Here is a 13344-nt window from a genome sequence, read left to right as displayed (position 1 = left end):
CCTTCTTCATGGTTACACCCTAACCTGTTATTTAAGGTTCCCTGTTTATATCGTTTTAATACCTCGCGGGGTCTTAAATTTTTTTGTATTTTTTGCATGTAATGGAGTTCTGCTAAAACGGGGCAAGGGCGGGACAGTGCATCTTTCCACTACCATCCCTGAAAGGTCAATCAAGCCGAGCCTGCAACATTTTCGTTTTTTTTGTGTGACGACCTGGGGATTTTCCAAAGTATCATTAAAAATTTGTGAACGTGTTAATTTTTTTTTTTGGGGGGGTGGGGGGGGGGGGGGAAATAAGATTTTTCTTTTATCAAAACTTTGAACACAGCCCTAGAAATCTTTTTTAAACATGTCTTCTAGTTATTAAATGAGTTAAAAATAAATTCTTTATTTTATATCGAAAATTGTGTTTTTGAACGTGGAAGTCGACAAAAAGGCTTTCTTAATAAGTGCCTTTTTTTTAATACAAAAAATTTTTCAAGAAAAAGTTCACCAAAAAAAGTATAACAGACTTTTGAACATTAAAGTAGATTTTTTAGGGCAAAAAGTGTATTATTTGTTGGCCTGCTGCCAACGTATATTTGTTCTTTAGTTTCGAAAGCTAAACAAAATTTTAAACCAAAAACCCCACGCAGAGGTACACCAAATGGTATACATGTGTACTTTTGAAACTTTTCCTTTTTAGAACAGTTCTCATTTTAGCCAATCCCGTAGAACAAACATAATTCTCGTTTAATTTTTTCTATTTCCTCACAAATTTTGCAACGTACCAAAAAAAAAAGATATAAGAGTTTTAAAAATCATTGACTTCACTTTTAAAAAGTTATTTGTGTTTTCCCATATTTTGACAAGAAATAGAATGATCTACTATTGGTAAACATCCCAAAAGCCGCTTGAGGAAGTCGATCCATAGCCGATATTACTATAAAAAATGACTTGCCCCCTTTTGCGGACTTTTCCGTCTTGCTTTTTTGGATTTTTAAAAGTTTTTAAATAATTCGCAATTTTGTCAAATTAAGGCCCCCCAAGAGCCGGCATTTAAAATTTCCCGGGAAACGGGAATACCCCGCGACACCCCCGATTGTACAATTTTCCGTTTTCTGTTTAAAAAGGGCCCTTGTTGGTTTAACCCGCTCATTTTCTCTAAACAAAACAGTTTTTCCCTTTCAGGCCAAAATTGTTATTGTTGATAAAACCGTTTTTTGTGAGTGAAGTACCATTTTTTCTTTGCTTGCGCTTATTGGGTTTTTTATCAAAAAATAAAGAAATTACGCTACTTTGAAGAATTATCGACGGAAACCGGGTTGCCGTCTAGCTTAAAAAAGACGTCAAATCACGTGGTATGGGCAACTGATAAATAGCCCCAATCAACATGGTCAATTTTTGCGTGCTTTAAACGAAAACAAGACAAGCGTCGAAAATTTGTAACATTCAGACACAGGGTTTTATTTAATATAATATCTTACAAATTTTATAGCTTGAAAGAAATTTAGTTTGTTTGACATATTTGAAAAGTATTTCAACTGTGGAAAAGCTATCAGCAGTACAAAAGGATTGTCTAGGGCCCGGATTGTTATGGACCCGGGAAATTTTGGAAACTTTTCCCTTGAAATTCCGTTTCTATTTTAGCCCCGGGGTTATTTTCTATCAGAAGTATTGTTCTTTATAAAAAAAAGCCTTAAAATTTTGGAATTTTACAGTGGGCACTGCGGTTGGAAAAAATTTTTTTAAATTTCAGTTGGATTTCCCGGTAGGGGTTTTATATACATAAATTCCTTTTCAAAGTTTTTAAGCTACTGACTTGGGGCTCAGCAAAGCTAAACAATATATCGCTCCAGTTCAGGGGAAGGGGTCCGTTTATTCCGGACCATAAATTTGCATTTTGTATTCACGTTGTGTTTTTTTTAAAACGTTTTTCCTAGTTTGTATTATTTTTGTCCCGTTTACATTTAAAAGAAATTTAAAGGGAAATTGTACTTTTCAAATTTGCACGTTTGTAGTAATTGTTTACCAGAAAGCTTGGAACTATTTTTTTTGTGTTTTTGGTGGGTTTAAAACTGACACGATTTTTCAAACGGAGTTTCTTTTTGAACGGGGCAGCAGGCCACCAAAAAAAGGGGAGAGAGGTTTTGGGGGGGTGTGTTGGAGAAAAGGTAACGATGGGGATTCGAAGTACGTTTAAGAAACTAACTGGGAAATAAATAAATTAGCGGAAAGGGGGGCGAATGGATGTGGCGGGGGTGATTGTGGATTTGGGGAAAATTGTAAAATATAGAGTTACATGGACCCGATTTTGGTCATTATGTTAACTTTTCCAGATTTTGTTGGTGCAGGAAGACCCCAGATGCCCTTCCAGGCATTGTTTCAGGGCATGGGTAGGCACCTGGTGGGTTACTTGGATACGATATGAAGAAACTGGGGTGAATTAAGATCAAAGGAAATTGCACTGGACTGTTTGAAAATGTTTATATTATTGTATGATACAAGATATAAGTATTAAAAGTAGTCAAAACTACAAAAACTTTTTAAAAACAAGTCACTTTATTTTTAACCAACGTTTCGGCTACATCAGCCTTCTTCAGGGTTCAAAATAAACATACCAAAGGAAGTGACATCAACGTCAAACGACGTCGATAACGACAACGTCAAAATTAAACAAAGAGTTTGGCGTAAAAATCATAAACAGGATCATAGTATGTTTATACATAAAAACTGGTGAAAAAATGCAGTATAAGTGCATTGATTAAGGAATGGCACGTATCCTTTTGTGACAGATACATAGTTTATAGCGGACTTATCATTTAGAACTGTTGATATGAAAAGCAATTTTTAAAACCTTAAAGATATTGAATCTATCCCTAGGGGGGGGGGGGGAAATATTGCTACGACGAAAAAAGGGCATTACTTTGTGAAAAAGCAAAACAGAGTTATTGACCTGTGTACCGCATATCAGAGGATCACCAGGAACAAATGTGTTAAGTTTCAGTTCATTCCTGCAAGTGGTCAGATACCAGCTGACATTCAAAAACTTACTAGTTACAAAAACTGCTATGTCGAAAAAGGGGCACAACAGAGTTTAGGCCGTATGGCAAAGTTTTAGATGATAGAGGAAGAACCCAGGTGCCTCATCGGACATAAGTTCATTACAGACGGGCAACTGGGTAGAACCACCAAACTTCTGTAGGCTAGATGGATGGCTTCCTCGCATGAATAATTCTACATTTCAAATCCACATTGGTGAGGGGCAAATGATTTAAAGTCAGCAACCTAAACCACTCGGCCCCGGAAGCACCTAGGCATAAGTTTGTAACAAGAGCACTGCCTGTGGTTGCGATCGCTCATCTGCAAGTGCAAGAACATAATAATTATGTAAAAAAAAGAGTTATATTTATTGGCCTTCTTACTCATAGACGTAGAAAGTATTCAAGAAAAATGAACTAAAACAAGAAGCGACCAAGAAACACAGATTTTCTATGTACGAAAAGGGCATAAATTCTGACAAAATGCAGGTTAGAGTTCTGGTTCTTGGTCTACTTACTCATCTAATGATGATAAGTATGCAAAGTTTCAGAGCTGTAGCTCTTATTTTTAGGGGAAAAGTTGACATAATCAAAAACTTTAACCAAGAAAATCAAATTTTCTAAGCACAAAAAGGACCATTATCCTAATAAAATGCATATTAGAGTTATGGTTCTTGGCTACATAGTCATCTTATAATGATAACCATGTGTGCAAAGTTTCAAGGCTGTAGCACATATAGTTTTTTTTGAAAAGGTGGACATAAACAAAAAAACTCTAACCAACGCCGACGCCGACGATCATGTGACGACAATACCTCGTAGATTTTTTTTTCAAAAATCAGACGAGCTAAAAATGCCAAACAGACTTTGGTATTGTATGCATTTCAAATTGCAACCAAAAATATATACTTTCAGATAAAAAAAAATACCAAAATATTCAGTACAAGTGTTTTTTTTTCAAAATAAGGTAACTACATTCTTGGAACAGGGCTCTTCCTGTTGGATTATTATCTTTGTCTGTTTTTACTCGAATAACATGAAAATATCTGTTAAACCGACGGATGACCCAGAAATATGATTACTGCATATTAAAGGAACAAAAGTGGAATTCACTGACTGGGCACATATAATTCATTAGTGTTGAATAATCAATGGGCAATATCTCATTGAAAAATCATTCCATCGGAACATGAAGAAAATATGCATACTTCCTCTTGAGAGTGAAGCATCCTACGAATTTTCGCTGAATTCCAGCAAGTGGTTGCCGAGAAATACATTTTGTACTCTTGACTATGATGGGGCTATAGTTACTAATGTTGAATAATTAAAGGGCAATAACTCAGTGAAAAATTATTCGACCAGAACATGAAGACAGTATGCGCATTTCCTCATAGGAGTGAAGTTTCCTATAAAGTTTCGATGAATTCCAACCATTGGTTGCAGAGGAACACTCCACACAAGAAATGCAGTATACTAACGCTGAATAATCAAAAGGCAATAACTCAGTGAAAACCATGAATACAATCTGCGCTTTTCCTCTTGACAGTGAAGCTTCCTATGAAGTTTCGCAAAATCCTACCAGTTGTTGCTGAAAAATACTCAGGACAAGACAAACTACTGTATGATACTACTGTTGAATAATCAAAAGGCAAGAATACTACTGCTCAATAATCAAAAGGCAAGAACTCTGGAACATGCCAATCTTCTCTTGTTAGTTAAGCTTGAAATGAATTTTCGCTAAATTCAAGTCAGTGGAGGTTGAGTATTACTCCGGACAAGAATGCAGGAATTGCAGGACGGACAGACGAACGGACGAAGCGGCGACTATTTGCTTCGGGGAGCACAAAAATGTCATTAAACATTCTAATGCGCAAGTGCGTGCACTGTTTTTTTCTCAAATGTTTCACCATCATGTATATTTGAGAACATTAAATAAATAATATTTTTTTTTATCTCAAATTTCCATACTAAAGAATACACTTCACTTTATTAATTGAAAGAAGTATCCATTGTGTAAACATACTTTATCATTTCATACACCTTTCTTGGACAAGAAAGCTTAAGTCTTCACTTGAAATTTGTAAGCATCCGCTGGGAATAAATGAATGAAAGATCGGAACTTTTTAACGTAAAATTCAGTTTCCAACATTTTCAAAAACTCAGATTATAGCTCAACATACTGAATGTATAAATAAAACGAAAATTTCAAATGTAAACCAATTTAGAACTATTACGGAAATAATACATGTAACAATGCATTTCAGTATGTGACCAAACTGATTCTCTTTGTAAGCAGTGTCAAAGTTCACCTGAATGAAATTGCTTAAAATGGAGAAATGCTTACATGATTCACTTTTACATCATGTAGAAAGCAATCGACTTGCAACTTCAAATATATAAAGTTTTGATAATCGTTTCATTAGTTCATAGTTATTATAAACTATCTAACCATTTCCATGAAAAATAAAATTTTATCTTTAAACATGTGCAGTTAAAAGCATATACAGTCACAGACTGCTGTGCAATCCTGAACCTTCCGGTAAATAAACTAAATTTACTTTAAAGTATGGAGTTTCAGGTGATCCATTTAATTTGAGAAAACGTTAATTAAAGAAATGTTTATAAGATTTGCATGCGTATAACATTAAAATACTGAAATTAATAGTTCAAAGTCTTCTGTGTATAAACGATGACAGAAAATAAGTGCACTCTAGGTAAGTAGCAAGACTATTACTAGTATTTTCAAATAAATTAGCGTGGCATAATATCCTCTACATGTTACTGTGATCATGTAAATACAAATTGTTCATGTACCGAGCATAGGACTCTTCTGCATTCGTCAGTGAATTGTGACGCTGCAGAAGACTAATTTTAGTCTTCACCAGTATTCTATACAGCTTCTCCTCTAGAAAGGTATACGTGATTTTAGTGAGAGATAGTGCATGATACTCTAATTCTAGAAGCAGTTCTGGTTCTTTAGAATGCAAACTGTGTAAACATCGCGTTCTGAAATTTTGGCAGTTACTGCAGAAATTGCTTACAATGCCGTTTACCACCAAAAAAGCTTTAAGGTATTGGACCCCTAATAGTAATGTTTAAAAAATGGCATTTGCTTTGCATATTCTTAAAGTTGACCATGTTTCGCACTGTGTTGCAAATTTTAAACAACTTTTACCGTGCCGTTTTTTGTAAATTTTGTATAATTTATGGTACTTCCTCGATGGCCACTATCTAAAACGTTTGCAGAGAATTCATTACAGCATTATTTTTGATAAAAGACATATCAAACTATTGTTAAACAATTATAAAACACAAAATAAAACAGTAAAATATCTTTTTTTTCTAGTGTGCCTCAAGTGAACAGATTTAATCAGACAGAATTCTTACTCCAACATTGAAAAATTAAGGCCGAATCCTGTGGGTCTGTTTTGAATTCTGCTGACTTCATTCAAAAATAACCTTGGGGCATAAGTAAAACCTACCTGCATTTCTTCCACAATATGTCATCTAAAGAAAGAAGCCAAAATAGACAACTTTTACCGCATGTAACTCGGTATTTTTAAAGATGTCTAACTCTACCCATCCTGATTCAGAGGTAAATTCTTTTTGAACAGCAAGAAATTGCTTATAAAATGAAATTTTTCCACTTTTGTACAATACATCCATATAATAAGCCTTGAAAGAAGTAAAAACTTACTAGAAAAAAGAAAAATATGGAAAAAAATAAAAATTTGGTACCAGTGGGGATTGAGCCTACGCCCCCATGAAAATTGCAGTCAAAGTAGGTTTATGGTAGGAATTGAATACTTTTCAAAAAGGAGGTACTCTATTATGGGCCCAATACCTTAATGAGCATTTTACATGAGATGAGCAGCGCAAAAATTAATCAACTCCATTATAAGAAATTAAACCTTTATTTTTGGATAATCTCTACAAAGAAATTTGGACCATTGCTAAATCTTGTCCACTGTTGTGTTGTATTTTCTATTTTTAGAACTGATAAGACAGTGATTGGGTGGGCAAACGCCGGACGTCTATATTTTTTATAAACAGTGATGTTTTTCAAACGGCCTAAACTTTTTTAAAACACAAATTATATCAATAATTTTTTTATCAATTGAAAGGTTATAAAACAAGCAATTTATTAATTGCTTTAATTATTATTTCGAAATAAAATGGATTAATTATGAACGCTTAGCTTACAGCTTTTTTAAAAAATTGTTTTGAACATCACAACGCCACTATTAAAATTATATGTCATTTGAAACGGTTATTCATTTAAAAAAGATATTTGAATACGAAAATATGAAAATTGTAAGTATTTCAAAACTTTTTTGAATTTTGAAATTCCATAAAGGAGCGAAAAAGTGATTAAAATTTAATATTCCCATACCATACATAAATGATATAAAAACATTTGTTTTGCCCACCACCACTCTGAAATGACAGAAACTCAGTTTTTACATTTTCTTTTTCAAATATTTCCAAAACCATTTATTAATACTTTTGAAATGGTTTTCTCTTTGTTCAAAAGAGAGAAATCAATCGACTTATCTGCCTAATTAATGACTGAGTCTTCACGTGCTCCGAATAAATACAATTTAGTGTCGCATTCCTCCATTTCGCTAAAGTACTTCTCCATATTTATTGTCTTGGTTGGAATCGTCTCATATCTTAAAGTGTTTCTTGATTTGAAAGTGACTGACTTGTCAAAAGTTTTTTCTTATTTAGAATGTGATTTCAGTTTAATGACCTATTTTTTGTTCGGTGAACAAATTAAAATAGAGGAAAGTGGAAACTTCAGAGGTCGCTCAACACGACAAAAACGAAAATGTTGCAGACTCGGTTTGATTGAACTGTTCATGGACGGTAGTGGAAATGCATGCTACCGTCCACGCCCTCTAGCCCCGGGTTGAACAAGCCTTTTTTGAGTGACTGTATTTTGGATGAGTATGTGTTCTTGTTCTAGAACTTGCCTTCAGTGGGATGATTATGTTCATTTGAATTCAGTAATACCTTCGGAGAGAATGGCTTGGCAAGATATTGTTCTTATAACTTGTTAGGAGTGGCCTACTTTTCCTTTTTCGCCTGAGACTTCCCATTAAAGTTTTATAATGTGATTAAAAAATTAGTCGTTCAATCGTTATTCACACACATGCTTCTCTTTCTTCTAAAATAACTTTAAATCAAAAAGGATAATTGACAATCCTTGTAATCATACCTTATTTCTCATTAATAAAACTTTTTATTTGTAGTCAGACGTTCTAACGCTAACCGTCTCCCACAGCGCCACCACTACTGTATAGCGCCATCACTAGTGCGAAAGCGCATGCTGTTGTATTTCTGTTATGGGAAATTTTATTAATACTAATGTAAGTCTGTTTGGGTATCATGCACATTGTGATTATTCATATTGTTCTTAAACCCCATGGTCGTATTTTCCTAAAACAGCTAGAATAAATAAAAGTTCTGTTCTGTTCTGTTCTAATATGTTATATTCTGTTCCCTTCCCTCATTATTATGAACGTTATCATTTCATATCTCTGGATAGAATTGTCAGTTGTTGGTGTTTGTAGTTCTGTAAATCAACACCGCGTAAGTTACAATAGAGCTAAAACAAAACCGCCATTTTTTTTTTGTTTCTTGGTTAACTTTAACGTTAAATGGAAGCAAGAATCTTTTACATTTTTAATGTTGTAAATATGCCATCACAATGTTCATAAAATCAAGAACAAATACATATGTGCTAATAAGTTGTCATATTTGGAAATGCATGATTTATTTGCCTCTCAAGTGAAAGAAATTGTAAATTTTAGTGATTTTCACTATATGCTCAATGCAACTGATGGTGATACTTTTAAAACAACATTTGAAGCAAGAAGATATTCAGTTAGAATAAAATATTTTTACATCACACTGAAGAGGAGAAATTGATGTATAATGCCATATCTGCTTAAACATTCGCAGAGTCAATAACAGTCAGATTCTGGAAAAAAGATGTTCTATTATTGGCAATCGCGTTTCTTCATATGAAAATCCGTTTGGCCATTATTCAAGTTTTCTGTTTCTGTTATCTTGTGGACCAGTTATTGCGCTTCTCGTAGGTGTTCTCTTAAAACAAGTAAATTGAATTTTAAGTTTATATTTGGACAATCATGCACATTAACAAGTTTGTCAGAGATCTTATGGCAATATAAACTATATGTGAGAAGAAACTAGTGTATCCTCTAAATGCACTAGTATTGTGTTATCATGGTGAAATATGATTATTTTGAAATATTCTAGAGTACTTTTAAGGACAAACTGAGCAATCTTGCCAACTAATAAAGTCTAGATACTATATACGTTCTAATTTCATCAAAACTAAGTGTGATAGTTGTTACTAAATCAAGGACCATTTATTACTGGTGCAATCTGCACCATCATTAAGCTTGTCAAATATGTTTCTAGACCATTATCAAACTTGTCCAAGTTGTTTCTGGACCATTATCAAACTTATCCAAGATGTTTCTAGACCAGCATCAAACTTGTCCAAGATATTTCTGACCATTATCAACACTTATCCAAGATGTTTCTGGACCAGTATCAAACTTGTCAAAGATGTTTCTGTACCAGTATCAAACTTATCCAAAATATTTCTAGACCAGTATCGAACTTGTCCAAGATGTTTCTGGACCATTATTAAACTTGTCCAAGATGTTTCTAGACCAGTATAAAACTTGCCCAAGACCAGTATTAAACTTTCTCAAGATGTTTCTGGGCCAGTAAAAATAAATTGTCCAAGGTGTTTCTGGACCAATATTAAACTTGTTCATGATGTTTCTTGGTCAGTAGTAAACTTGTCCAAGATGTTTCTAGACCAGTATCGAACTTGTCCAAGATATTTCTAAGTTTACACGGCAGGCAGATATCGGCCTGATAAATGCATAGTGGTAGGATAAATGATGTTTCTTGGTCAGTAGTAAACTTGTCCAAGATGTTTCAAGACCAGTATCGAACTTGTCCAAGATGTTTCTGGACCATTATTAAACTTGTCCAAGATGTTTCTAGACCAGTATAAAACTTGTCCAAGACCAGTATTAAACTTTCTCAGGATGTTTCTGGGCCAGTAAAAATAAATTGTCCAAGATGTTTCTGAACCAGTATTAAACTTGCTCAATCTGTTATACATAACAAAACATGATGTTTATTATGACACACTCCATATTTTATTTACATAATCAAAATAAAATTCCATCAAAGATAAATAACAAATAGTTTAAATTGATAACAGTACATAAACAGTCATTATAACATTTGAGCAATTTCCAGATTCTGTGATGCAGGGAATTGCAATCTTCAATCTGTCCTCCGTGTATGTTTAATACTAAACATGAACAAAATACTTACAATAAATGAATTTGATCCGAATGAAACTAACTGAAACTTCAAATCAGAGCATTGTATAATTCTGCTTTATAGCACCAATGGTATGTGAATTTACTACTTACTTTTTCACAATTTAGGTAGCTTAGCAAAATAGTAATTTATTTTTAGTTTAAGTTTTATATTTTAAATCTCATCAATATACATACACAAGAATTAAACTATCTATATTTAAAACTATCACAGCTAAATAGTATAAAGTGAACTATGCATACATAATTATGAATAATAGTACATACAGTACATCAAACCGAAGAAACCTTGCAACTAGACTGGCTCCCAATCCTACTACCTGAAAAATTGCACATACACATGTGTATTAAAAACATTTTAAGTCACAATTGGTTATCATGATAATTGCAAAAATACAAAAAAAAAATGCATCGTAATATTAAAGGAATGACTGCAATTTAATAAACACATATATAAGAATGTTTAATTACATTACACTATTTTGAAAAATGATGAAGACATTACGGTTTACTGCTTATATCAAAAATATAATGTAATGTCGTGGCAATGTTATTAAAATTTTCTGCAGAACACATTTTCAGTAAAGAACTATATAAATATTTATATCTATTTTTTAAAAAAAATACACAACTATACACGACCTCTATTGAAGAGCAGTTATTATTAATATACATTTAACAAAATATTCTGAGAATCAAAAGTCGGAATCCTGCAAATTTAGTCATGGTATACCCTCCAACAGGCAAATTTCATGGCAAGAACACAGAACCACAATAACAAGAGGGCCAAGTTGACCCTGAGTCGCTCATCAGTAACACAAGAGTGGAGACATATTTTACCAAGTGATTTCATAGAGACAAATATTCTGACCAATTTTCATTAAGACTGGACCAAAAAACGAGGCCTCTTGAGTGTAAATAAGCTTATTCTTTGATTTGACCTTGTGACCTAGTTTCTGAATCTACATGACCCAGATAAAAATTCATCCAATATTTCATGCGCACAAACATTCTGACCAAGTTTCATGCACATCAAATGAAGAGTGTGTCAACAAGCTTTTCCTTTGATTTGACCGAGTGACCTAGTTTTTGAAACCATATGACCCAATTTCGAAATTAGTCTAGGAATCAGCAAGATAAAAATTCTGACCATGTTTCATGAAGATTGGGTCTAAATGTGGCCTCATGAGTGTTAACAAGCTTTTCCTTTGATTTGACCGCGTGACCTAGTTTTGACCCCATATGACCCAGTTTCAAATTTGAACTAGAAATCATCAAGATAAACATTCCGATCATGTTTCGTGAAGATATGGTCATAAATGTGGCCTCAAGCTTTTCCCTTGATTTGAACTGGTGACCTAGTTTTTGACCCGACATGACCCAGTTTCGATCCAGACTTAGAAATCATCAAGATAATCATTCTGCACAAGTTTGTATCAAAGCGAAGCATAAATGAAACCTCTATATGGCTGAAAGGGCCAAACTAGAAAATTTTGCCCCTTTCAGCGGAAGTAACTCAAGAAACCATGATGGAATCTAGCCGGTTTTCAAAAGGAAATGAGATCTTATTGTGACTTAGGTTGTGTGTAAGTGTGGTAAATATCAAATATAAAATGCCACTTCTATTGTGTTCACAAGGTAAAAATTAAAAAATTTGGCTTGTAAACTCTGGAACCTATGATTGGATCTGACGGATTCAATGGAATCCAAGATTTATTGTTGCTGAAGATATTTTGCAAGTTTGTATCAAATCAAACCATAAATGAAGTCGCTATATGGCTACAAAAGCCAAAATAGCAAATTTTGACCCTTTAAGGGGCCATAACTCTGGAACCCATGTTGGGATCTGGCCAGATTTCGAAAGGAAACGAGATATTATGCCAATGCAAGTTGTTTGCAAGTCTGATTAAAGTTTGTTGCAAAATGTGGTCTATTGTGTTCACAAGCCAAAAATAGCAAATTTTGGCCCTTTAAGGGGCCATAACTCTGGATCCCATTATGGAATCTGGCCAGTTTTCAAAAGGAACCGAGATATTATGCAAATACAAGTTGTGTGCAAAGTTTGATTAAAGTTGATTGCAAAATGTCTCTATCGTGTTCACAAGCCAAAACTTCACCGTAGACACGTGGCATGATATCCCACCCAGTCACATTATACTGACACCGGGCTGACCAGTCCTAGCACTATCCTCTTAATGCTGAGCGCCAAGCGAGGAAGCTGCTAGTATCATTTTTTACGTCTTTGGTATGACGCGGCCAGGGATCGAACCCACGACCTCCCGCTCTCGAAGCGGACGCTCTACCACTAGGCTACCGAGGCGGTCATGCAGTATCTATTGAGTTGAGTAGATAAACCGTAAATGGTGAAACTAAAATTTCTGCAGTTTACAATAAAACAAAAAAGCAAAAATATCATACAACAGCAACAATTATACTAACATGTGTGCACATTAAGTCTAGCATAACAGAAACAAACAAGAAAGATTTGGCACAGAATTTGTAAGCATCTTCCTTACATCTACAGTTTTCGTACAAGCAATGTTAATTTTTTAATTGCAATTTTGACTAATGAACTCGTAATAATCAACAAAAATTTGTAACAACTTATTGCTTTAAAAAAAAAAAATGAAACCGACATCTTTTCTTCTAGCTACTATGAAATGATCTAACGCCGTGTATACAAAATTTCGTGATTTTGATATAAACGGCTAATTCAGCGGGACTGAATTCGTGGATTTCAACTTCAGATGATAAAATGAACAGGAATTGAATTTATTCGTTAGAATTTAATTTCTGGGATTAAGGTTTAGGAGTATATCACCAAAACACAGAAATATTTTATAAACGAATAACATCGTTACCAATATTTTACTTAAACATTGCATGTTCTGCCGTTCTGTCCCGTACTGAAAATATTCTGAAAAAGT

General features: G+C 33.9%; 1 protein-coding gene across 1 annotated transcript in view; it reads left to right on the top strand.

Annotated features, from left to right (window-relative positions):
- LOC123564106 (peroxiredoxin-like 2A) overlaps positions 1 to 13344 on the top strand; it is a 150071-nt gene that overhangs the window by 14562 nt on the left and 122165 nt on the right. The window lies entirely within an intron of this gene.

The sequence above is a fragment of the Mercenaria mercenaria genome, chromosome 2 (assembly GCF_021730395.1).
Source record: "Mercenaria mercenaria strain notata chromosome 2, MADL_Memer_1, whole genome shotgun sequence".
Lineage (NCBI taxonomy): Eukaryota > Metazoa > Mollusca > Bivalvia > Venerida > Veneridae > Mercenaria > Mercenaria mercenaria.
Note: the sequence above shows the minus strand (reverse complement) of the source record. Positions and strands in the feature narration are given on the sequence as shown.